The sequence below is a fragment of the Stegodyphus dumicola genome, chromosome 5 (genome assembly GCF_044657685.1).
Source record: "Stegodyphus dumicola isolate Sdum_Otavi_A_Nest chromosome 5, ASM4465768v1".
Taxonomy (NCBI): domain Eukaryota; kingdom Metazoa; phylum Arthropoda; class Arachnida; order Araneae; family Eresidae; genus Stegodyphus; species Stegodyphus dumicola.
The window spans coordinates 235,746,190-235,752,235 of NC_140772.1; positions in this window are offsets into that span (position 1 = coordinate 235,746,190).

Sequence of the window (6,046 nt, forward strand, 5' to 3'; positions counted from 1 at the left end):
AATGATGGGAGACTTAACTAGAGATAGAGTTGTAATAACTAGACCATTCGAAAAAATAGGACTGGACTTTGCAGGTCCAGTTATCGCCAAGCCTAATTTGAAAAGATCTAGAGTTACGTTTAAATCATACATCGCGATATTTATTTGCTTTAGTACAAAGGCTATTCATCTAGAAGTAGTATTGGATTTGTCTACTGAAGCCTTTCTAGCATGCCTTAGAAGGTTTATTGCCAGACGATCTAAACCATCCATTGTTTGGAGTGATAACGCTACGAACTTCAAGAGAACGAAGAATGTTCTTGATAAACTCTTTAGAATTTGTAGATCGGATCCTATTCAGCGCTTTAGTTCCGAAGAAGGTATAACATGGAGATTTATTCCTCCTTCTTTCCCCGCATTTTGGCGGATTATGGGAGGCTAATATAAAATCAATGAAGAGAATTTTGACAAAGGTCGCGAAAGCGACAATTTTAAACTTTGAAGAGCTGTATACATTAATTACACAAATAGAAGCCTGCTTGAACTCTCGACCTCTATCACCTATTTTGGCTGATCCAACAGATCTTCAGCCTTTGACTCCAGGTCTTTTTCTAATAGGAGCTCCACTTTTGTCGATACCAGAACCGAATGATTCTGTAGATTCTTTGACCTTGTCTTCTAGATGGACTTTAATTAAAAAACTTAGAGCTAATTTCTGGAACCGTTGGAGCGTGGAATATCTTAATCATTTGCAGAACCGCTCAAAATGGAATCAAGTGAGATCCAATCTCAAGGCAGGACTAGACTTAACAACTGGTCTTGTTAAAGGATAAAAACAAGACACCCATGAAGTGGACACTAGCTCGCATCGAGGAAACCTTTTCTGGTCCATGTGGACTAGTACGAGTCATAGACGTCAGAACTTCTGATGGAATCTTTCGCCGAGCCGTCTCCAATATCAGTCCACTCCCATTTCCAAATGATGTTGGACAATTGTCCAGCAGGGTTCAGAGAAGCTGAAATTATATCCTTAGATAAAGAGATTGTAAACCGAGAGGACGAAAAGTGACGATCTGGAAGACTTGAACTTAGATCAGTATTTACTAAATCTTTTTAATTCAGATAGCGAAGAATCAGATTTTAATGGCTTCATATGATGTATAGTTTGCTGTAATTCCTTTTGTAAGTAAAATTTAAAATTTCCTTTTGTCATCCAAATTTAATATTTCGTTGTTGCAACATTTTTTATAATATAGTCTGAGTATTACAAACATGGACTTCTTTAGTGGGTAAATATAAGTATATTCGTGAACGTAATGTTTCAACTTTTCTTACCTTTAAGTTATTTTTGAGTTATGGTTTCATTTCATGCATTTTTCTTAACTGATATGCCATATATCAGGACATAGGTTGAGATTTTGCATCTATACGGCCCACGACGATGTCACACGCAGTTTAATCTATTGCGGCGTTTCTGTGTAATTTTAATTTTTTTCCCTCCATTTTTCTCGAGTGCGGCGTTTACGCTGATGCAGCCTTTCTTCCGGAAATTACAGTATATTATTGTTTATTCTCAGTGCTTAACAAACCTTTCACTTTATAACTTATAAACTTTGACAACTCAATTAACTTAATAAAAAGCAATAATTTTCTTTTGGAACTTTTTAAATGTATCATGTTGCAAAATAGAAAAAAATAATTTTATAAATTTTAGTACCGTTAACGTCCAATGTATATGATTTCAAAAAAAAAAAAAAAAAAAAAAAAAAAAACAAATATGTTTTATGTAAAACTTGTGAATCGTGTTGTAAACTAAAGAAAATATAATTTTATAAATTTTTAGCACCGTTCATTTTCTGTGTATATGATTTCCAGAAACAGTCATGTTTTGTGTAAAACGTGTGAATCATGAGTCCGTTCATAAACCTTGATATATAATTATTTGGCTCTGAATTCTCATTTAACCTCAGTATTTTCTATTATTACACGGAAGTAAAATTTATGGCATACAATGCCTAGGAGAATGCAATAAATTTAAGTAGTTGATGGATCTGAATAGGAATTTCCCAGAGTCAAATGCATAATTTTTCCTGTTTTATTGGCAGCAGTGTCGATCGTTTCATTCTTTCATAACTCATCTTTTACCTCTCCTGATTGTGATAGTTTCTCTTTTACGACTCATTATATCAATTTCTTCGTGTTCAATCTCGATTTTACGCGATCGTAAACTTTTAACGATCAGATCTATATCCAGTTATTGATTCCTTTCTTCAAGCAAATTATAATCTTTGTACTAGAATTTTGTAATGTTAAAGAACAAAGCCTGAGTATAAATTTTAATTTAATTATTTCACTGACACGAGAATCGCCTTTAGTATTCATAACCTTAAGTTAATATCAGCTATTGCTTTCTTATCATTTAATTGCTTTAATTACGACCTGCTAATATTAAAAATTACAAATAATGTGCTAATGAGCTGAAATTTGTGACAGAGATATAAATTTCAGTGAAATCCATTTATTTCTCAAATGCAGTTAGTATTGAAAGTACCAAAAATATTAATTAAAGAAGGGATACGAATACATAATGATGAAATATAATGATTATTATAAAACTATAATGATGAAAACGATAATTTAAATTAAAATCACAGTTTGAATCTTAAAATTTATTCTGACTTCATTTCCTTATACATGCAACTGTTTATAAGGAATTAAATAGATAGTAATATTTATAAGGAGATAATATTTAGTAATAAATTTATATATTAGACATACATTTTATACTAAATCTGATATAAATATATTTATCTGCAAAATATCACAAACGTATTTATTCAAAGATGTTAGGCTTGATTTTGAAATATTTGTCTTCTAATTTCATATGTTCTACATTTTATCCATTCATATAAATTTTTGTATTAATGACATAAAATTAAGGTATTTGAAATTTCATGGAATAAAATATTGGGATAAGGCTATGGAATTCTGCTTATGATATAAATTTTGCAATAAATTTGTCCGATACAAAATGAAACCAAAAGGTGAGCGTATGATAAAATTCAGTTACCTTCTTTTATTCTTCCGTAATGAACCTTTTCAAATCATAAATTTTGATATTTCGAGACCCATAAAACTGGCTTATGGTATCTAGAAGTACGTATTATGTACACTTGATCAATGCACGTTCTAATCGGAAGCAGTATGAATACCTACAGAAGAATTGACGATATTCACTTGTCCAAATTCTTAATTTAGATAATTTATTTTCCTTTCCCCATTATTGTGAACAAGTGGAAAAAATCTGATGTATACACCCCATGACTTCCTTCTACGAAATATTAAATTATACGCCTTTTTTCTTGCATTTCATTTAAACATATTGGATTTAATTAAATCTACTTCGCCGACAGCGCATAAAACACAATGGAATAAATGCATTCTTTAAAATTCACTCTATATGTTTACCATAGCGACACTCTGACGCTAAGTTCACTTAACAGTATTATATTTCGTTCTTATTATAACTCAGAATTCAGAAAATTGATATCATCTAATCGTTGCCACATGTTCTATTCAAATACTATAATAAAGCAAGAATGATGTATAAAAGAAATTAAGAAAACAAAACAAAAAAGAATCAGTTTTTCACAGACGATTGAGTATATCTCATTCAATCAATTCAGTTTTCACTTCGCGACGAGCCAAAAATACATAAAAACTCAAAATATCTGTATTAAAAATTACGAAGTAAATCTTAAACACTTATTTCCTCGAAAACATTCCGGAATGGATTAAGCATCATTTAATTCGCAGTAATTAATGAAGGCGTTATCTTTGTTGTCGCGAAACTAATTTTCTCTACATTGGCAACAAGTCCAGTATTCTGCTGTTTCAAATGTAAAAAAGCAATGGCCGTGATGACAAACATTATTAATGTTAGCGGCATTTAAAAAACTTTTAAATTGTTGATAATTCTAAAAATATTGTGGACAGATTTACTAAAGGCATAAGAAACCGTAACCGGAAGATAAGAGCAACATAATTCAATCATTTTTAAAACAAAAAATGTACAATTTACAAACATATGAGAGTAAAGAAACTGAGATCACTGAGCCGTGTAACAGAGTGGATATGTATATAAATATATTTATATACGTTTGGTGCGGCCGATTGCAACCAAATTACGAGGTGCACATCTATATGTTATAGCAGTCCTATATACAAAATTTCAACTTTCTGAGGCTACTCGTTTTTGAGTTATGTGAGATACGTACGTACGTACGTTCGTACAGACGCCACGAAAAATACTCTTCAGAATTCATTTTAAAGCAATTTTATAATTTTTTTGGAGGAAAAGTCTTTTATTCTGTCCTTACGTACAGATATCACGCAAAAACATCGTTAAATCTCATTCGATAGCAGTCAAAATGGATATTTTCGTTGAAATATGCTGCCTGAAACATTTCGCGATTACAATACTTCCTTTTTATTTCGTACAAGGAAGTAAAAATGCGCTATAGTTTGGGAGAGAAATGGCCAGAAAATTGACGAAACAAGTTGCCACATTTTTTATCCTTTCGAAGAGCAACAGTTTTTATGTTTACCGTGTATCAATAAAATCCACTAAAAGAATGTAATTGAAACGATGTAATGATTTTAGTTTTATAGCGTTTGTCACTGTCAGTACCGGGGACTGGCGCAGCCTGAACACAAAATTCATGGTCAGTCACAGGTGACTGACGTGGCACTCAGTGTTTTAAATGGCGTGTTTTTAACGTCGGTTAGCAAAATGGCTAAAGCTTGAGTAATCTATGGCAGAGCTGTAAATAGAACGTAAAGGCAGACGAAGCTGCTAAAAGCTTTAAGGCTAAATGATTTAAAACTCTCGACTTAAATACTCAAGTAACTAACTTGCATTTTGAGAACTCTGTAAAGAAAAATTTATGATAAAGGTTTAAATTTTAATAATTGGTTAATCAACATAAAATACTTTATACAGCTGGAATGAACCTTAAGTTGAAGCGTTTTTCTGTACTGTATATTGTATTGTAATATTGTACTTTTTACATTGTAATCATTGCGTAGGAGGAAATTTACTATGTATTTGTACTAAATTATTTTTATGATCACACGATATGTGAGCGAATGGATGATTCTTTTTTGATTTAAAGCTGAAAAAGTTGCTCCGAGCAATCTCTGTGCAGGAAAACAGGTAATCAAGTTTAGAAATTGCCAACGTTAATAAATTTTGGGGCAAAGCTTAACAGTTTAAGAAAAATAATCCTTTCTTTCTTCGTAATAAGTTTTAAAAAGTTTGGAGACGAGCTAAGTTTTAGTTAAGTAATTGGTTTAAACCAAAAGGGAAAGTAATTTGTTTTTGCAGCAGACTTTGTAAACACGTTACTCATTTATTTAAGTTCAATTACATTATGCGTCTACGTCAAACGACTTCTCGCGGAAATCTAAAGTTCAAGGAATACTAGACCGAAGAATACTAATTCAGGGCTTGACAATTCAATCACCCAGATGCTATTACTATTTACAAAGAAAATCACACTTGAAATATATCGCAGGAGCTTAAACATTTAACTCCACTTTTTCTGCCTTAATAGGCATGCATATTTTTTGAATTGTGTGATTCTAAAAAATTTACAAATTTCTGTTGTAATTAAAGACCTACCAACTCCCAAATTGATTATAGAACGAGATGCGTGAAATCTAAGTAAATTACTCACTCAATGTCAGTAACATTGTATTCACACTACTATTTGTTTGAAATTCTTATCCGATAACTGGAGATGTTAAATCTATATGTTATGTACTTGCTATTAAGATAAAATAGAAATTATTTTCGATGAGACTGGTTTTTATGTTTAGTTTCGGTATGTTTTAGACCACGGACGTTTTCCTGAGATGAGCAATATCAGGTTTTTTAGATTTTCATGTTCAATTTTTATTTTGAGTTTATAAAATGTATTTTATTAAAAATATCTGTAATGTTTTCATTCATAAAATTTTTAATATTAAAGTATTCATCATATTTTTGGTTCAGTTAGAAGGTAGT